Here is a 20697-nt window from a genome sequence, read left to right as displayed (position 1 = left end):
ACAGCTACGTTTATTGTTTAACTTTAGTTCTGCGCGCGATCATTCGCCGGAAGCTTCATTTTTCGGTAAAGTTGGATACGAAATACAGGGCCGAGGGGGATTGTAACGTCGCAATTCCACCGTCCGGACGTTTACATATATCGTGATTCTGGAACAATAAAGCTTCTCGAGACGTTCGGACCGGGGGAAATTTCACGAACGTTCGAGCTGGGCGGAAAGTTTTGAAATTGATCCAGAACAAGCGGAGAGGCGCTAGGAGATAAACGCGTGCGTCCCGGAGAATCGACGACTATGTACGTTCGTAAGTTGAACGAGGATTTGCGGCCAGTGTTGGAAGTTGGATCCGGTGGAATCGCTTACTGAATATTTTTCCCGCGCAGGGCAGGGAAATCCTGTCTTAAATCGAATCATGGGAATCCGCGCCGGAAATACGAGGGATTGTAATTCAAATTCGCAGTTCAATCCGAGAATTTTTTAAGTTACCGCCGACCCGGTATTACCGAGACTGCGCGAGCGTAGATTTTTCTGAACCGATTCGTAAAGATTCGATACATGCTCGCTACATTGAAAATCCCAATAGAAAACCGAATGAGATCAAAATATTATTAAACTGTAACAAATATCTTATCATCTTTCAACACATACACTTTTCATTTAAGTTTCACTCGAGTTTAATTGCCATTTATTGGCGCGTATTGCGGACAAATAGGTTGTAGTATCCATTTATATTACTTCGTTGATTTTATACGATAGTTTGACGTTTGAAACAATTAATTTCAATTCCAACGTGAACTATAGGCAATGTCTTTCCCTCGGAAAATTTAAATTAATTGAAATCGAAGTAGTTGATGCGTGCTTACGCACAGCGAAAATGATTATGATTAAGATGATAAGAAGGGTTCCCAACAGTAGGAATTTAACCTATGCTTCGCGTAAATTAAAAAGGTTCCTCGGTCGTGAAATATTTAAGTCCTCCCATCTGTTTCGGTATACCGTTCTCCTCCCTTCGGGAATTTCATCCCCGTCCTCGCTTTCGTAATCCGCGGGGAGAAACTACTTACTTTCGCAGGAAGATTTATTCCGTATCAGACGTATGGTATGCACGATACAAATATCAGGTACCGTTCCCCCAAGAATCGATCGACGTAAAATAAACAGGAGAGTTCGGCACGAATTCGAAGACACTGGGTCACGTTGACTCGACCGACCCGATTACACCGGTGGACATAAAGTGAAAAAGAAAAATCACGGATTAGACTTCTCTTATAGACGATAATGCAAAAGGATTTCATTAATTCTGCTCTCTTTATTGGGTAAATAGCTTTCCTCGACAAAGTCATCCTCGCGACGAAGAAGACTTAACGAAACGGTTTGTAACGATACCATTGTAAGATATGCATGGATTAATCAATCTGATTCTATTACTTTTTATACAACTGTTTCCAGTTGTTTCAGATATTATATGTATAAAGATTCGTACTCTTGTATTGATTTTATTAAAAAATTAAAATTATAATATTCACGCCATTCTATTGCTTTCATTTAACGAGAGAGGGGACGAAATATAAATGTAACTTGCATTATTTATGTTATACGACAAAACTAGAAAAGTTTTTCCCTTTTAAAAATGAATGTCTCGTGGTTTGAGAGAAACATTTTATTTTCCATACTCGAGCAGTAGCGTGAATTGAAAAGTATTATATCCATTGGAATAGCTCGCCTGGAGCCACGGCCAACATCGTCAATATCTTTGTATAAACAATTCACCCCTCGACTACGGTAAACTCGAACGCGTAATTTACTCCGTAATCACTGAACGATATTCGGAATATTTTATATCCGCGTATGAACATATTTTATACGATTTTTGACTTGTTATTTTTTAAATTTAAAATCGCAATTATTACATCGCCAGTTACAACGCACCGTGCTGTGTGCATGGATATTAGTTACAAACCGACGCGATTAAACATGCGACCCCAAAGTTCTTTTTCAATTTTATATATTCAAAAACATTGTTTTCATTAGAACGGTTCGCAAGGGACCACAAGTAATATTATCATTAGCTTCGCGTAAACAATTTATCGCCCGAGGACAGCGAGCCTCGAACATGCAATTCGCGCTCCGTAAACATTTAGCTGCAATTATATCTACATACGAAATCACTCCGTATCACGTTTCAAATGAATTTCTTTGATATAGCGCCACCTGTTACAAGCAGACTGTGAATTTTTATTGAAAATTCAATGAAGTCGATTTCTAATCATCTTAATATCTATGGTGCCCCCCCCCCCCTACTGAGCACGTGCCGACTTTGCTTATTGTTTACTCCAGCACCGACTGGCATGTATAAACAATTCATCGCCGGAGGATAGCGCAATTCGCTGAAGAAACGGCGACACATAACGAGAAAGGTTCGCGCGTGCACGCGAAGGTTGTATTCTCGAAGAGGTTTACTTTCGAAACCGACAAAGAGAAGTATTGTGCCGGGATAACGGGGGTTGGCATTCGCGCGGTGTGTCGGACGATCGATCGGACGTGATTCGCGTATCGAGGGTGCAAAAATCGAGGAGATACGCGCTCCACTTTGGAGAACGGTGAATTTAACGCCGCGGAGAGATACCTCTGGCCCGACCCGGCCCGGCCCGGCTCGGCTCGGCTCGGCTCGGCTCGGCGTCGCTGAAAAGAATGACAGAGAGGCGAGAGGAAAAATGTTGAGTATGAACGGCGAATAACAAGCGAGCACAATACCTAGCAGACCAGGCCGAAGGAAAATTTGCATCCGCTTTTTGCCTGGCGCTAGTACCGAGCGCGAGTGCGAAAACGAGCATGAGCGCGCGCGTCAGAGAATGCTCGCACTTCGCCTCCTTCTTTATTTGAATTTCTGTTGGACGGCGAAACTTCAGCCGGCCGGAAATTCGCCACTGTATCAAGAAAAGATATTTTCCACGGAAGCTGTGTGGGGAATTTAATCGCGTCCGAGCGAAATTGAAGTCTTTTACACGGTTGAACCGAATCCCGCGATGCAGCGCTCCACCCGTGTTCCCATTGTTACCATGAATTGACTGCGCTCTCAATGTTCCATTTCATTTACACTTTACCCTATTGCGCCCGGGAACAAGCGCTTAAAAAGCTATTTTATTATGTGCTTTAGGCGTATTCAACGTTTTGTTCGACGTTCTCCGTGATCCGCCGGCGAACTTTTCAGTTTTAAACGAGAGCCCCGTTTTATGGTCGCCGCTACACCCTCATGGGAGCGTGTTAATCATGGTTTTTGTTACTTTTAGCTTATTCCTTGGCAGATCGCGATTTTAAGTACGTAACGCGTGTTACGAGATTTTTACGCTAGGTACGTGCCAATCTTACGAGTAGACTGCGGATTCTATGCATTCGTGAGAAAAATGCGTAATTAGCCCAAGGGTCGGTAAAAAAATCGATGGGTACGGAGATTGTACTTTGAACTTATTAAAATTTGATTAGGAACTCGTAAGTGCTTTCCAACAGATACGGACAATTTTTATTTTGCATAAACATCCGCAGTCCAGTTATGCGACAAAAAGAAAATCTGTTGAACATTTAATTCTTCAATTTTTTCGTCACTATTTCATAATTTTATATTTCACCTGGTTTGTATACTACGAATATAAGGAAATTTGTTCCTCCTCTCACATATTTTTTAACATTTTAAAACATTTTACCGTCGAGTAAAGTTCTTTTCTTTCCATTGTAATTTTATATAATGTTTTTGCTACGGTTAAACGTTCGGATAATATTTCAATAATACAGGATCTGGTATTTTATTCCACCGCAGCCTCAGTTTTTTGTATCGAGAATAAATAATTTTTGGACTTGAACATTACATCTTAAAAAACGTGTATTCTATTTTTTCCAAATTTAGTAACGACAAAATGGCAGCGTTTGATAAATCAGTTCACGTTCCTTCATTTTACGGAAGACTACTTAACATGCAGCTACGGTCGTCCATTATTTGATCAATATTATGGATATTTATGTGTAATTACATTAAAATATATTGTGAATATGATAATTAGGAAATTTCACCAACAATTTCATCGCGTAGGCCAATATAGCGTTTTTAATATAATTGTCTAGTTTATCGTGTAACAACGCGAGAGCGAACAATATAAATGCATGGAAGATTTTGGCAAAGAGTCATCCGATATCCTTTATTATATATTGTGTAATAAAAAAGATGCTGCAAATTAATGTACAACATAACTTTAGAGTAATGTTGCTATTTTATTGCAAGACTTAAATTTACATATTTTTATTCGGTCTTCCTATAATCATCGATTGCAGATTGCGTGTTATTAAATGAAGTTTGACAGACAGGACAATATAGAGCGTGCGTGTCGACACGAATGAAATTCTTGATAGGTAGACGAGAAAAATGTCCGTTTTATTTCAGCCTTGGTAGATCGATCCAGAAACTAATTCATTCGTTCGGTTCGCTTTGGGTACTTTTAGTGCCCCGGTCCACATGCACGGTGTGAAATTCTCGTTTTGAAGCCGGGCACACAATGGAGCAGCACTCCGCCGGACAACAGGAACAACAGAACAATTCGTAATTTGTCCAAGATGCCTGAAATGTTCATTCGTTTAGAAGAGAAATAATGGCCGGCGTTCTGTGGTTGACGTCGAGCAGCCAATTCACCGAGATAACTTTAATGGAATCTTATGTCTTTTGTGGGTCGGTGGGATTTTTAGGGCCGCGCACCTGCCAACAGACTTCTCCACTAAATAAAAGTGTCATTCGCAGGAAACGGGGAAATGTTTCTTTCACTCGGCACCCCGTGGAAAACCACGCGGCAGCACTCTCCTCAATCGTGTTAGTTAAATCTACATTCAACCAGAGAACATTTTCACAGAGAACGTTAACTTTGAAGGCTTTTACCAGAAGATTTCATTTGCCAATCTTGAAAAAACTTTCACGCTTTAATTATCAGGTCGATTTTTATACCCTTTAGCCTCTAATTCCTTTTCATTCCACCGCGACAACGTGATCTCATTATTGTACTGTTACAAACAGATTTTGTTTTATTCGAGATACCGGTTATCAGGTTGACAAACAAAGTTATGGTATGGCACGTGTTACGTTTTAAAATGTGTGTACAATCAACATCAATTCATATTTAAACTAAAATCACTAAAATCAAAGGAATTTATTTAGTAAAACTGTGTTAAATACTCTTCCAAGAAAATTGACTATTAAGTTTGCGTAATATTAGTATAAAAAATATTACTACACATTTCTACTAGAATGAAACGAATATACATATTCCACTTACACGTCACCGTAAGTACTAATGATACTAATAAATTAATGGTAATAAAGATAATAAACTAATCGCAATTATCACGAACTCGGTTCGAGGGTGTGTGCGTAGCGAGACGCGAGTGAGCGAATAAAATGAAAGTGATCGCAATTAAACATTTTCTTACACTGAAGCGTTGATATTGAGATCGTCTATAAAGAAACATTTAGTTTTACTGTTACTGTTTAAAAGAATTTAGAAGGTTCAAGTACATAAAGATCGATCCAATTCCGAGGTAAGTACATTTCTCAAGTTTTCCTTGAAGAATTCATGGTGTTTTCAACTGGCTTCCCGCAGTATTCGCAAGCAATATACCGTATCAGAGAAATTTCTGAACGAAACGACGCGACTCGACGCGACGCGACGCAGTCACCCAGAGGGCCTTTCAATAATACTTTCCCGTCGTCTGGTGGCGACTTCTCAATAATAAACCTCATAGGGATCAACAAAAGCGAATCAAGATCCGCGCGGAGCGATTCGGAAAAATTCGTACGATGGCTCTCCGGTCCAAAGAAAATATTCTTTGAGTCGCTGTAACTGACGTCCTGTTGCTGATCCCGGAGGATAACGCTAATGGAATTCCATTCGTTTCGTCGAAGGGCGGCAGAAGTCCTAGGACGAAACTCACGGAGGTGTGCGACCGTTTATCGATCATTCGTTACGCCTCCCTGAAGTGATTTTTCCCCCTAGCCAAGGGGGATGGGAGCGAGCGAGGCCGGGTCTCCCTTAGTCAGGATATTTTCTCGAACTTTCGCCTTATTTCCTGGAGGTGGTCCGTCCGTGATCATCGGAGTTGGCCCTCGGTGACTCCTAACAATCGAACCTGCGCCGAATGATAAGAAGAATTAATTAAATCGCTCCCCGAGACTCAAAGACTTCTTTTCAGGCATTAAGTCAATTAGTCGCCGCCGGAGCTATTTTGACGGAAATGCCTTCGTTACGGAAAGCTTCGTCGAATTCCGCAAGAGGACGCGACGCGACGCGACGCGACGGCGTAATTACGCGGAAATCCTTCGGCTTTTGATCATTCCGCGGCATGGAAAATTCATTTTTTAAGGTCAAGTTAAATGCACACGAACTCTAGTCACCGAATACGGGCTCTTCAATTCATTTAATCTGCTCTTCGTTATGGGACTCGCCGAACGCTTATGTTTGCCCGCGGAAACAATGCTGTTGTACACGTTCGAGATAACTTCCGCGGGTTTTCGGTAAAATAGTTTACTTCTCGAAACTTGAAGTCGGTCTACAAACACGGCCAAGTAGCCTCTTATCCTTCTTCTTGTCAAGAAAATTAGTTCCTTTTAAGATGATTGCTTCATTCGTTAAGTAGTTCAATTTTGCTGCAGGTCTCCGGCAAAGTAATACATCTTTTCAACTTGTTTCTTCTGCCAAGTAAATTAACTATTTTTCAAGAAACTTTGCTCATAACGGGAGAAACGTGAGAAGCAAAAGATTTCGTTACCCGATCCTTTATTGATTGCATAGCTCAATTTGATCAGAGATCTTGCTCGAAATAATGTTTTCTTTCATTCTCTTTCAGAGTGCTCCGTTTGTAACGAGGAAAATAAATAAGATATTTACCGAATCAATAGACTACATATACATTTTATCGTGAGCTCTCGGCAGAGTTGTCTATAACTTTGAATTTTTAACTGTAAATCTCTAGTCCGTTTAAATTTAATTCATACAAAATATACCACTGCGTAACAAGTTCCCTGAATTGTTTGCGCAATCTAGTCCTGTCGGGCCATATGAAATGGTCCAATTATAAAAATCCCGCTGGGCGAAATAAAAATTGTACGGGCAACGAAAGTGTCTCGGCGCGGCGGCCGGACTGAATAGAGAAAGAGGAAGTTTTAAATTGGGTTCATTTGTCGGAAAACATTTTTTTCATCGCGTTGCGTCGACGCCGCGAAAACGTTTCGCCCTGTTTCCGAACAATACAATAATTTCCAGAAATTGTTTGGATCCTTAACTGCGCGCGCAACGCCGAACGCCGCGAGTAGGTGTTTACGTAGGTGAACGGGTGCGGCGGTGTACCTGTTGATTAAATAAAATAAATTTCGTGCATAGCATTCCTGTGCATTCCACCGCATTCCAGGTGTCTTCAGGCGCACGTGTGGTGCCTACATGCATGCATACCAAGGGGGTGTGCAACCCTGTCTACCTAATCAAATGGAGTAAATCTAACATTCTTTTTATAGGATATAAGGACACTGTAAGAAAAAGGTTTATCTCGGGAATGTTCAGCAACAATTTAATTTTGTTTCCATACTTTTTTTTTATTACATACAATTACAAAATGGTGGGGTTGTGCAACACTATCTAAGTCCATGTCCAGCAAAACCTTGGTAGTACGTTGGATTTGAGGAGAATATTTATGAAGGGTTGTCGAAAAAGATTGGGTTTTCTTTTGAAATTCCTGTTACATCAGGCTCAACTTTTTCAAGTATGACCGTCATGGTATACGGTGGCCCGAACGAGCAACGGGCCCGCTAATTCGCGGGGACACCGGTGAATTGTGTTGCGGAATGTTTTGTTTCGTTTTGACGCAGCCACGGCCGAGCTCGCGCGCGCGTGTCTGTAAATTGATAGTAATGCGATTAATATGACGCCGAGTATTGAGTTAATTGTCTGGCGGAAGTTTAGCCGCACTCCTGCCCGTTTGCCAACGTGTTCCCATTGGTTTCCGGAGCGGCGACAATAGACCAACATATTTTCGGGGCCGAGCGAAAAATTCGACGCAGGACACAGTACTTTCGTTGCACGTTCGTTACAACAACGTGGCATCGATATTCAATGCGATTTCTGTTTTGCGAACAATGTATTGTTTTTATTACAAGCTTCGAAGACTCAAAGTCGTTAAATTCAGAATAAACCGACTGCGGTGAAACCTCGATATTTTTATTCTGTGTTATATATTTTGTTCTATGGGTTTACGATTCGTTAGAAACAATCATCGGTGGTTTTGTTTATTAATTAATGAAAGAATGTTCCATTGAAAAACCACAAAATAACAGTTGATTTTTGGGTTCTCGTCCAAAAGGATTTCTTTTTGAATCACTGTGCAGCAGTATTCTCTCCGGTGTTTTGATTTTTGTAGTGAATCATCTTGTCCCATGAATACCAATAGAGGGTAGCCTAAATTGAACCAACACCTTGGTTGTATGTATTTTGAGAAAGAAACATATTTCAGGGGTTACCGATACTATTAAACGATTAGACATTATACTTTGAATCTGGTATAGCTCAACAAGAAAAATACTTCCAGTATTGCTAGTGGTGCCAATTAACTGTGGTTTATAAATTAGGTCCAATCCGGGCATTGCAGCGCTGCTATAAATTCGGCTACTCTCAATTATATAAAATTTTAAAGAACATAAAAAAGGTTAAAGTGTGGAATTTCTTATTTTAACGAGTTATGCAATGCGAGTAGACAGACGAGCGACTAACGAACGTTCTTACCGAACCTGTTTCTTCAGTCATTAACGAAATTATCAGTTTCACTCAAATCGTTCTAAATAGAAGAACAGCATAAAGATCGAACGCCGAGTTTCGTGTTCAGAAGTTCAAGAGGAGAACTTCCTCGAACGTTGCCTCCAAGGCGCGTAATTGCATGCAAACACTTGCCATTTCCCGTTTGTCATTAGAAGATCCATGCCAGAACGACCGGATGCTAATGACAGTCAAATACGGAGATTTTCGAGATCGTATGTATTCTTTCTATTTGAGGTTTCCTCATCTCCATTCCTCGAACGGTAAAACGGGAGTATTATCCTCCTGGACAATCGCGAAACCTAAATTTTGCGTTTACGCAAAAATATTCGGATGACAGAACGAGCATTTTCTTCCTTTCGTTTGTCAGAGGATCTTCCTTCGCTTAATCGAAGATCACGGTGACAAACGGTTTGCTGAAATATTTGTTGCCTGCCAAAAACTTTTGTTTGGCATCTGAGTAAAATACCTATCAAGAGTAGGCCGAAATTGCGGTTCAAGTTTCGATTTTCAGTTACTAAATAATTTTAATTAGATGCTAATTTTAATTAGTAGGTACTACTATCGATACGCTGTGGGTAGCGACGGCGATTGAAAAATTTGAAACATTCTACGAATTCTGTAAATTTCAGAATTTTCTAAAGAATCCGGTTACGCGGAATATGCTGCGGTATTTTTAAAAAGGTGCATTTCCATTTTGTCGGGCGGTCTTGTTACATTTACCAAGAAAGTAATGTTGTCCAAAATAGAACTTTCCTCGTTTCATTTTATAACGTTTTCTTGCGTTTAAACAAATTTGAGGTAGGTATAGCCAGACCCTGTCGTGTGAAAGATTTTGATCGACGATTACTATCTTTCTGAACTCGAAAAATACGGATTAACCATGCTACAATTAGTTTCTAACTGCGCTCAGCGGAATTGTTTGACAATCATTCCGCGATAACAACGTGCGGCCTTATCAGATGCATCGTTCTACGCAATTAGGTCATCGCGGGCGCCTTCGCGCAAACAATTTTAATAGCTCGGTTTATCGTCATTATGCGATGCATTTTCATAATCGTCCGACATAATTGAAACTTTGAAATGCTCGTTAAAAGATATGTATAAACTGTTTCAAATAAAAAGTAATTATTGTTATAAATAAGGAACGATTGTTTTCCAATTTTCTGATTGCCTAGGTAAAACTTTGAGAACCTCTGTCGTAAAGCGGTCAGATGGTCGAATCTTAATCTCTGAACACCTTTAAATAATAAATGACAAGTTTAAGATTCTGAGCAGCTTCAAGCATACAACGTCGTCGCGAGGTTTGTGTAGAATCGGGTTGACTCGAATTTTTCTTTTCAAAAATCTTCTTAGTGGTTTTGAAATCGATATGTACGTGAGTTGGAACAGGCGAAGATCGTTCTGGCATTTCGGGCGATTCCCTGAATTTTGCATACGTTCCACTCAAATCTGCCAAATTGGGTACTCAGATATGCAATGGAGCCGACACTGCGCGTCCTTTAATTATGTAGAATTGGTCTGCAACTCCAAGTCCGAATCTCATCCAAATCTCACGTTCCTGTGTTTAAAGCAGACGTATGCACAAGATGCAGATAGGTGCAGACATTTAGGTACGTAATGGGCTTAACTTCACACATACACACACACGCACAGAATATGATTCATAAATCGTTACTAATCATCTTTGAGCCCTAATGTGCTGTCAGTGGAACGCTTTGGAACTCGTGTTCATTATTATTATTATATTTCATTATTATTGTTTACAGGCTTTAGGAACAATGGAATTAAATAAAGCTTAACGGTAGTATAAAAATCGATTTGGATTTCGTGTTGTTTTTCATAGTATGGAAGCATTTACGAATTTATCAAGTGCAAAACGTAACTATGAAATATTTCTGTCAGAGAAACACCAGTTTGAAAGTTGAGATTTGGATCTGGTTTTTGCCCAAATTTTCATTATTCCGTTTAGTTAATTTATTGGTACGAGAGCTTCGGAGGTTAATTGAGAAAGGAAGTTTGACCCGCATTTCAACAGGAATAGAGGAACTCTGAAAAAGCATATACATTTTTCAAAGTCACCCGAAAAACGTTTTGGCTGACGTTAACATGTGTCTGCTGTTGGGGCACAGCGACGCAAAGAGAACTCGCTGACAGAATTGACTTTTCTTTGACCAAAATCTCAGTTTGGAGAAGCACTCTGGTCAACAAAGTCGGTTCAACGTAGTACATGGTACATAGAGTGTAGTTCGGGGACGGAAGCACGTACTTTTGGTCAGTAGTCAGTCAGACAGAGTCGCCGACCAGAAACAATTAGGTTCCTGCAGGACTTGTACACAGCAAGTCACGGCGGGAGTTCGAAGCAATTAAGTTTCGACTGTAGCGAACCTTCAGAATTTAGATTCGCACCGCAAATCGCGATCAATTGGACTTCGAAACGATAAGTCTGCGCGTTGCTGTTACAACTGCCACCTAGAGCTAGCATAAACTTTCGAAGGGCCGAGTTCAAAACTTACGCGAGCCAAAAAGAAACACTTCTAAATAAATTATTCATTATAAACACGTTGATACCACTTGGATTTTTTTCTTTTTTTTTTTTTTGAGAAGTTAAAACAGCTAGTTTACTACCTAAAGTTAAAAAAATTTGTTGCAAAAAGTCGTATTTTACAATTTTTTTATGTGGGCCTATATTGAAAATTTTTCAAATACGTTGGGCCATGGGGAATCCCCGAAGGGCGGGGATAAAATTTGGACAATTACGGTAGAGACCAGACTTACCAGTGTAGAGCTTATCTTCGCGTTCCCCTCCCACAATTAAGTCTCCCTGTTTGGTAGTAGAAGGGGAAGCATTTTGACAAACTTGGTAGAGACTTTTGCGACAGTCGTGGAGATGGATGTAAACTGAAGTAAGAAAAAGTGTAATTAATTCCACGTCTTCGAAGCGTTAAGAGTGGCACCCATAGTGCAAGTCCAGGCGGACTTGAATCTCGATTCGGGGTTGAAAGGTCGGTTGATCTCGAAGGACAGGAAAATATCGGTGCCGATCGTGCCGATGAATAGAATGGAGGGACACCGGTACGATAACGGGGCAGCGAAGCGAAGAATAACCCGTAGCCCGGGTTGAAAGTGCAACCGTGGCCCCGGCACGATCGCATAAAAAGAATATTTTCATGGTTGCGTGATCGTCAAAAGTATTGACGCGTTCTTCCCCGGGAACATTCGAGGAGCGACCGACCGCGTTGGTACGCATAAGCGAGGTTGCGTCCCGTCGCGTCGGTGCTTCATTTCGACAGAGGAGTCTGATACGCGTGCGGCAAACCGCGCGGAACAGAAACGCACGCGCGCGCCGCGAAGATAATCGGAACGGGCGCGCGGCCGCACGGACGACACACACGCGGAATTTCTCCTTGGTCGAGTTTCTCCTTGACACGAAAAATCACCGACTTGAAAAATGACCGTGGCTCGCTACCGCGCGCGCGGTATATCTATTGTATGTTTACGCGTCTGGTCCGACCCGGATGTCCCGCACACTCGTCGTTCCATTGATTTCGGCAGCAGGCGATTTTAATCTTTTCACTGGCAGACTTTTTCATTATGAACACCTACGAAGTCGTTGCGCGACGCTAAAGTTCCGAAAAAAAATGTTGGTAAAAAGGGCAGAATTCGCCGAGTGTCCAACAAGGTAGGAAGCGATATTAGTATGATAAAGAAATTGTTTCGAGTCGCCAAAAATCCTTTTGAGAAACAAGTTTTTAACGCAAAACGAACCTGTTTGCCAAGTTTCAGCTGAATCGGATTTCACCGGTTTTCAAAAACCGTTGAACCGTTGTCGATGTAAACACAGTATAGTCGATACCAACAATATTTCCCCTCGATTCGAGTTAATTCCCCTGATCTAGGGACTCTGGTTGTCGTGGTCTTTCACGCTAATTTATACCTGCGCACCGTTAGTCTTTTATTACAGTCGGAACTACGTGTTGGGCAACGAACTATGCAATTATTACAACAGAGCCATTCAACAAGGTACCGGACTCTGTGAAGAATACGCGCACAGCTATTTGGGCTACATACATAAATCTTGAATATAAAAGTCGCTGCTACACATTTCACGCGCAGTTCAAACGGTGTACATAAAAGTTGTACTCGCCTTGTCAAAATACTGCCAAACACAAGTCTGCCGGCGGAAATTCGCAACTGACTGTCGCGCGCACGGCACGAGTTTTGACGGTGATTCGTCGTCGTTTTTTGATCGAAGGAACTTGCTCTCCACTTCCAGAAGCGGTGAACGTTGTGACACCCAGGCATAGGTGAAATATGGTATGTTGGAAAAAATTGATCGTTAACAAACTGAACATAAAACTCTGAACGTGTTTTTCTTGAAATAATATTTTTGCGACTGGCCAAAAAGGCCTTTTAGCGTACGAATTTCTTTCGCGGTTGAAACTTCTCCGCAAAATGGCATTGTTTTCTTAATAATTCGAACCATTTTTGTCCCTGTGCCATATTGCAAATAATAAAATAAATTATGGAATAAAACGGTCCTTTGGTACCCTAAACTTTAGACTTTAAAAAAGTGAGTGCTAAGACCTGTACATACAGTACTAACTTCTGTACTCGTTATTAAGATCAAAATATCTTCTAAACTAATGATTTTGCGCCATAAGTGGATTGGTGCATTAAAAAATATTCAATTCCATTTAAACAAACAATGTTGACCTCCGCATTGTGGAGATAGTTTTATATATAATAGAGGAGATGGCGCGGCGGTAGGCAGGTCGTGTGTGGTGGGGTCGTGTGGAGAGAGCGAGTGTGTTGCGAAGACAGAGTGTTGCGGGTCTCACGTGTATTTCAGTATTTTCATCTATATTATATTAAAAGTTGTTTGTTGGTAAAAAATATATTCCACATCTAATTTATTCGATACCTCACACGCATGACCTCCACGCGGCCACGCAGAACTTTTTATCTGGAATATGTTTTAGTACGATCAACAGTTTCGGAGATATTCGACTGGGTCGATTGAAAAGGGGACAGCCTGTATAACAGAGAATCTTGAGAAAGCGTAAGTCCAGGCTTGTTTCGGCAGCACTCGGACGACGTTGCTCCGTCCGATTTTGTTGGTGGCAGCGAGGACAAAGAGAAGAGGATGACGGACAGGCGAGACGGAACACCTTGTATACGCGTAAACGATACAATGCCGGGAATGCATTTATTCGTAAAGGGAAAAGAGCAAAGCGATGTACCGCGGACAGGGGACACCGGTGGACAACGGGGTAGGACAGGGGTTTTCTTTTCGGAACGCCCGGGACTCGCGGCGACAGTAAAATCCTGGGAAAATGACTGGCGAGAGAAGAAGCGGCCACGGAAGGTTGTACGCGGCGAAAAACTGGACCGATGCACGCGGTCGTTTCAGCCCGCAAACAACGACGGTGGGGCCGCGGTTTTCCGCGAGCCCCGTGCGCTTCCAAGCGGACCACGATTTCCAGCGGAAAAACAACGGGGGACTCTCGCGCGATGCCGTAATTATATTTTCAAGCGTTCAGCCAACCGGGACCCGCAGTTTTCGGTGCTTAAGCGAGGACGCGGTCTCTCTTGGTTGTCAACCGAGAATAAATGCAATTAGGGGGCCCGCGAATCCCGTGAATTTCGACGTCCGCCGCGCCATTCCGCTTCGCACCCCGCCGCGCCGGCTGTCGTCGCACAGTCGCGTCGTCGCGTCGTCCGGATCGAAGGGTTTAGCGACGTTTTCGTTGAACCTTTCGGCTACGCTTCTGGACGAAACGATACCACGCGTGTGCTGTATTTCATTTCTCGAAGACCGCGTAGAATTTCTGAATGAAACGCGCACAGTTCCATAATTGCGACGACGCTCACAGCAGGGACGCGTTGGTAAATAAAGTTCACCTGGCTGACTTTCCGAACAGGCAGAACAAACACAGAATTCCTGGAGGCGAAACGATAGCACGGTTACAAAGCGTAGACACGTATTTTTACAAAGCAGAAAGTTACATTAGGTGTACAGATTAATTCGTCGCGACTCTTTTTCTTCGTTTTGTTGTTTAAAAGTGATGAATTATTCGTTTGAAACGCGATAGTCGAGCTTGAAAGATTTCTATCGTAAATTGTTAAAAGTTTGAAGAATTTCTTTATCTTTGCAATAGAACGGGAATAGATATCGGTAGAAAAAGTTGACTTTTTGACGAACTGTCACTAACTTCTTCGATCCAGAGCGCCCAGCGTCGTCGACGCTGCGCCGAGCTGTGCTCGATCTATATCCCGTCTCTCTTTTTCCTCGCTGCGACGCCTACTTTCGATTAAATATTCATCTCGTCGACCTTTCGCCGGCGGAATGAGGATTGAAACGAATCAATTCTGTATGGAAAGCGGGTATTAATTAACGATGGGATATTGTTCGAGTGAATTCGCTTCTGACACGCGAGAGCTGTTGTCGAACCGGTTTCCGATTCTGAACGCAGCAATGGGTCGCATACAAAAAGTCCATCGGTCAGTATTTTTTCTCCAGAAATTTCTCCAATTTCTGCGTAAATTAATGCTTAAAATGCCATAATATATTGGCAATTGATTGCAAATGTGCCAGGGTCGTTTGAAAGCGTGACATTTACCAACTACTTTTTTTCATCGATTTTGAAGAATTTTGAAATATTTCAGTAATTTTGAACTCAACGTTAAAACTATCGAGCGCTAATAATAAAATTTCTAAAATGTCTTACACGCGTCATAACATCCCGGAAATTGAGACTTTAGTTCACTTTCGCTGTCGATCAATTTATCAATAATTTCCAACGAAGGAAATTATTACAGTTTCAACATCCGTAAGATAGAGAATTTAAAATGGGTCGTTTCGACTCCTATGATAGTTTTAGTGTCGAGTGTTAAAGTTTCGCAATGTTAACGCTATGCTTATTCGTGGTCACTTAACAGTCTCGTAAAAGCCAGTGATTTATGGCCAAGATTTTAGTTTCTTAATTAATTGTAAGCAGCAATTTCGATATCTAATCAAGGAAATATCTCGAGCGAGACGAACTAATAAAATTCTCTCTTAAGACCGTTGCTTTAAGGAAATAAAAATTCTTAAAGCCTCTTTTAACGTAGCACGGTCGTTGAAAGGCCCATTTTACTGCGTTTCCGGTTCTTTGCGTGCGAACAGTTAACAAATATACAATATCTATATATCACGAAACTATAGGAGAATTATCGAATCGTATTTTGTGTCAAAGGAGATCCGATGAAAATTTTGGTAAATCTTCTTTGTAGAAATTCGCGTCGGCAGAAGCCACTTTCAAAACAGTTAGCATAGTTTCTTTCAGGACGCTGTGACGGTTTCATCGGATTAGTCATTCAGTTCGGTCAGTCATTCATCCAGTGATCAATGGAAATCAGCCAACACGTTAGAAAACCGTGTGATTCAGGCCACTCTCGGTTCAGTACAGAGGTAATCTGGACACGCTCTTATTCGGTGCAGCTTCAATTAGGACGCTTTTAACAAAATCAGAAAAGTTTCTCGATACTTTAATTGGGTGGTCCTCGAAACTTTTTAGACGGCTCCACGGCGCAAACTACGCAAGCCACGAAGAATTAGCGACGTTATTTCAATAATTTTAGACAAGTGTGGGAATAATTTGTTCGATTACAGCACTTTGAAAGATAATGAAAATAATTGTTTCTTTTCCCCTATGCAAATATCAATTTCCAATTGTATTCACTTTGTGAATTTAGGAATACAAAACGTATGGACACGTATTTTCCTACTTTTTCAACATTGCAAACAATTCTGTTTCAAACTTCTGTAATAGAATATTTTCTTATCGTGTTATATGGACGCTCGAGAGGTGAAAATTCGTCCACTCTCTGTTTCTAAATATTATAAAATGTTTAAACGATTGTAAAGGATATTAGACATTACCTGAAACCCAGATGTTCGTGGTATTGTAAATTACTAACCCTAAGTAGGATTAGATCTAAATGGGATCGAGGTTAGATCGGTGATTACGGGTAAGGCAGGGGAATTCAGCTCAGCCTGATTACCATAACTGTTCGATAGTAAAAAAAACTTGTTCGTTAAGAATCATCGTGAATTACTAAACTAGGGGTACCAACCCCAGCGTTGACGATGATTTTTCACAGTATCGAACGAAGAAGAGTCTGTATCGATAATTGTACCGAGTACCTGAAATTTCGATACGTATCGATACTACTTCCTACCGAGTACTTTGGTATCGAATTCGTCACCGATAGTATTCGTATCAATCCCGTTGCTAACTATAGCGGACAGAGCGTATTCTGGAGGTAAGAACCTCGAAGAATCGCCTGGTGCTCCGCGCGGAGCGCGTGCCAGCGTGTCGCTTTCCGCATCCGGAGACGTACACGCGAGAGCAAGACGACCGCGTAGGAAGGCATCTCGCGAATTTTATTCGCCCCCCGCCATGCGATTGGATGTTGAGAAATCCGAATTACATAATGCATGAGTAAGAGCTCGGTGATTTTCTTGTCGAGTGTCGAGCGTCGAGCGTCGAGCGTCGAGCGCGGCGCGAACCAGTCCGGTTTCACGGGCTGCGACGACCGCTTCTGACTCACGCAACCAAACCAATACGTGTCTCTTCGGCGGTGCGGCGCGGAGTGGCGTTTCTCGGCAGTCGACGTTCAAAAATCGATCTAGAACGCGGATCGATCGTTGCTCTCGGACATAGCCGCCTCGGCGAACCAAACGGTGCCAGGAGGAGGATGCTAATTCCATCAACTCGCTCCTTAGGAAAATCGAGGGAATTCATTGAGGTCCCGATTCCCCGATGTATTTAGAATCTCGAGGAAATGGAATTCGTGACAGAATAAATTTACGTCCCCAGAAAATGATAGACCGCTTTCCCTGTTTAAAGACTCCTCGCTCCTGTCGACCCCCTCCATCAGCACCACCCCTGTCTTCTTTCTTCTCTACGAGTCTAAATTCTTCGTCGAAGTAATGGAATTTATCGATTCAGACGCGGTTCTACGAAAAATCACCGGTGAAACGGGAACGCGTAGAATGAAAATGTTTTCGAAACGTTCCACAGTGGAACCTCGATTGTGTCGAGATTTTTTATTATCCGTACATGTTCCGTATGTATGTAAATAACTCGATCTAAAGCGATTCGTACGCAGCACTATTTATTGTACAAACCAATCGATCTAGCACTGTAACTAAGCAACTGTTCTATTATTTGAAAATTTATGTTTCCCTGTTAGGTTGGGGTTATTGACATTGTACTGTATTTCGCGTCGCGGCATTGCAACAAAACATTTTTTAACTATTCATTGTACTTTTTAAAAGCGAGTATAATTAATATAGGCACGGTAATCGGTAAAGTCCCTTACCCTAGTTGGAACATACACAAGAGTGTACACTAAAGGTTTTCTTGCTTTGTAATAAAAAGATCCCAAAATTGGTCTGAAATGGAACACGAGGAGACAAATTTAGTACATGCGATTTAAACGTCTCACAATATTTGAAGGGTCGTTTTCTTGAAACGCGAGTTGTCGTAGAATCAGTGTCAATCTTCCGTAAAAAATTCAATTCTTCAAGGCAATGAAATTTGTCGATTGAGAAGCGCGCCTGTGACAAATTACGGGCGAAATTGAAACGTATCGATACGATAAAAGTGTCCTCGGAACGTTTCTGTCTCCTGTATCGCCGGTATTGCCGGTTTCTCACTGAAACTCTCGAGTTTTGATTCGGTCGGGACAAGAGAGAATTTCGAGGAAATTTTGTAAAAGTATCTTTGTCGTTCATAAGATGTTACAATTCCGGGAATGTTTGTTCTCTTGTTGGAGGTAGTTTAGTCGGAGATAATAGAGACATATTTTTTGATCCGTAGTGACCCAAGTTTACGGGATTATCCCATCCTCCAAAGTTTCACCCCTGAAACGCGAACTTGGAAAGCGTTAGAGGCGGAACAAAAATATTTTAACTAAAGTTGAGTGGATTTTAATACGCTACGAGGAAATCCTCTGGTTCGTGAAAAATTGAAAAAGAAAAAATTTCAACGAAACGTAACCACAACGTTCGTTGAAATAATTACAACGAATACGATCGTTTCGGTAACGTGAACAGCTAGGCGAGCGGTGTAACGTTAAAATTTTGTTGCTAAATTATGACATAATTATGATGAAAAACAGTTAAATTCTGGAATAAAGCAAACTCGCGCGAAACTCTGAACATTTACGAGCCGGCGAACGTGTTGAAAAAATAAATGCACTACAGTTTATGAAGCTGTTCGAGAAGGATTAGAATTAAAGACTAAAATCTGATCGGATTAAACATATTAAAAAAGAAAAAGAAAAAATACATATTTTGCTGAAATTCTTTTCCCACTGAAAGCAGCTGACGTAAGATTTAAAATTCCAACGCGCCTCGGTTCACGGATTCGAATCCACGAAAATGTAAAGTTACATAAAATTCCGCGGTCTGGCAACAAGTGTAACGTAGTTACAGAAAAATGACGTATCATAATAATAAAAGTTTGAATAGCGGAGGGTGGTTGAAATTTCTGTGCGAGCAGAACGCGCGAAGAGGAAAGGAAAGGATTCTTTTGTCAGCGGTGGCTCGGATGAAAGTGAAACACAAAAGTATCGTCCGAAAGAGACAGGCGAAGTTGTTACACGGGATACAGCTTGTGTACCGTAATTGCAGTTCCGGAGTTTCGACTTGCACGACTTTTCCGTCGAATCGCTCGGTTCGCGCGATACTTGCTCCTTCTTTCTTCGCTTCGCTTCGCTTCGATTCCGTGTATGTTCTTTCAAAGTTTCTTTCAGAAGTGCACGTTTTACACGTGCGCACATCCGTGAGCCACGCTCTCCTCCTCCTCCTCCTTTTCCCCGGGAATCGAAATTTCAGGCAAGTATGCGGTTACATGGTACCTTGCACCTTGCGAGCTTCGAGCACCGGCAACTTTTAGAATTATCGAGTTTATTCGACTTGTTTCCATAACCGGCGGTCTTACCTAACGCTTTGTACAGGCTCTTCCTCCCGGTACTCTATCGCGATTAACTTTGTCGAGGGACCTGATTTCACGATCTAAGATTAGCGTGCTTTCAGCTCATCGCCGATCAGTAGCGCAACATTTATTCTTATTTGGAAAGCACCGAGGACCCAGCTTTCTTAAAGATTACACTGTGTAAGTGACCTCCGGTTCGTTCGACTTTGCAAGTTTTCATAGTTGTTTTTAATGTTTTTTTAATGTTTAATCTACCACTTTAGTCTAAAGATTGAAAGCATCGTGAGTTTTCACGGCGCTAGTTGTGCAACTGTTTCTTGCATAAAATTATCAAAATTTAATTTTTATTTAATTATTAAGTCGAAGGGGAGGACCCTAATTGACCTATTCTGCTAATCATCTCGAATAAGGTGATGAAATTTAAGGTTACCTTTTTGAAAGAGTTTCTGTAGACATAACTATTTAAATTTAAATAGGTAATAAGTTGAATTTTGTTTTACTTGGATTGTTCATTAAACACGTTATACTGGTTTCTTTAATTTACCATCAGAACCACTCGCAACTGTTCGAGAAAATTGTATTTGACAACTCGTCGAATGTGTTTGTATTCAACTGTACATACCTATAGAATATTCAATATTTCCATTCGAATTTATAGCAGACGCTCATCACTGTTTCGATTAAATTCGGCCTGTCAATAAAATTATTTCCTACCGACTAATTTGTATCACGTTATTAATAACGGGTAGCGGAATGGAATTTAGGAAGCAATTTTAATTGTATAAAAGAAGTTCATTATTATATTTTTTTAACAGCAATGTATTGTTCCATTAGAGTTGTTAATAACAGCACAGAATACCTTGCTTTCTGTATTACAG

At 41.3% G+C, this 20697-nt stretch overlaps 1 protein-coding gene and 1 long non-coding RNA gene across 3 annotated transcripts in view; one reads left to right on the top strand and one right to left on the bottom strand.

Moving 5' to 3' along the window:
• LOC143361311 (furin-like protease 1) overlaps positions 1–20697 on the top strand; it is a 318740-nt gene that overhangs the window by 44270 nt on the left and 253773 nt on the right. The gene's annotated exons all lie outside the window — the stretch shown is intronic.
• The window catches only part of LOC143361473 (uncharacterized), a 37716-nt gene continuing 22188 nt past the window's right edge, over positions 5170–20697 (bottom strand). The window contains exon 3 of the long non-coding RNA XR_013083462.1: positions 5170–6159. This is a non-coding gene — a long non-coding RNA (uncharacterized LOC143361473). The remainder of the gene's footprint in view (positions 6160–20697) is intronic.

Source organism: Halictus rubicundus, chromosome 1 (assembly GCF_050948215.1).
Source record: "Halictus rubicundus isolate RS-2024b chromosome 1, iyHalRubi1_principal, whole genome shotgun sequence".
In the NCBI taxonomy this organism is placed as follows: domain Eukaryota; kingdom Metazoa; phylum Arthropoda; class Insecta; order Hymenoptera; family Halictidae; genus Halictus; species Halictus rubicundus.
The sequence above is the reverse complement of the archived record's forward strand: the minus strand, read 5'-3'. Positions and strand labels throughout refer to the sequence as shown.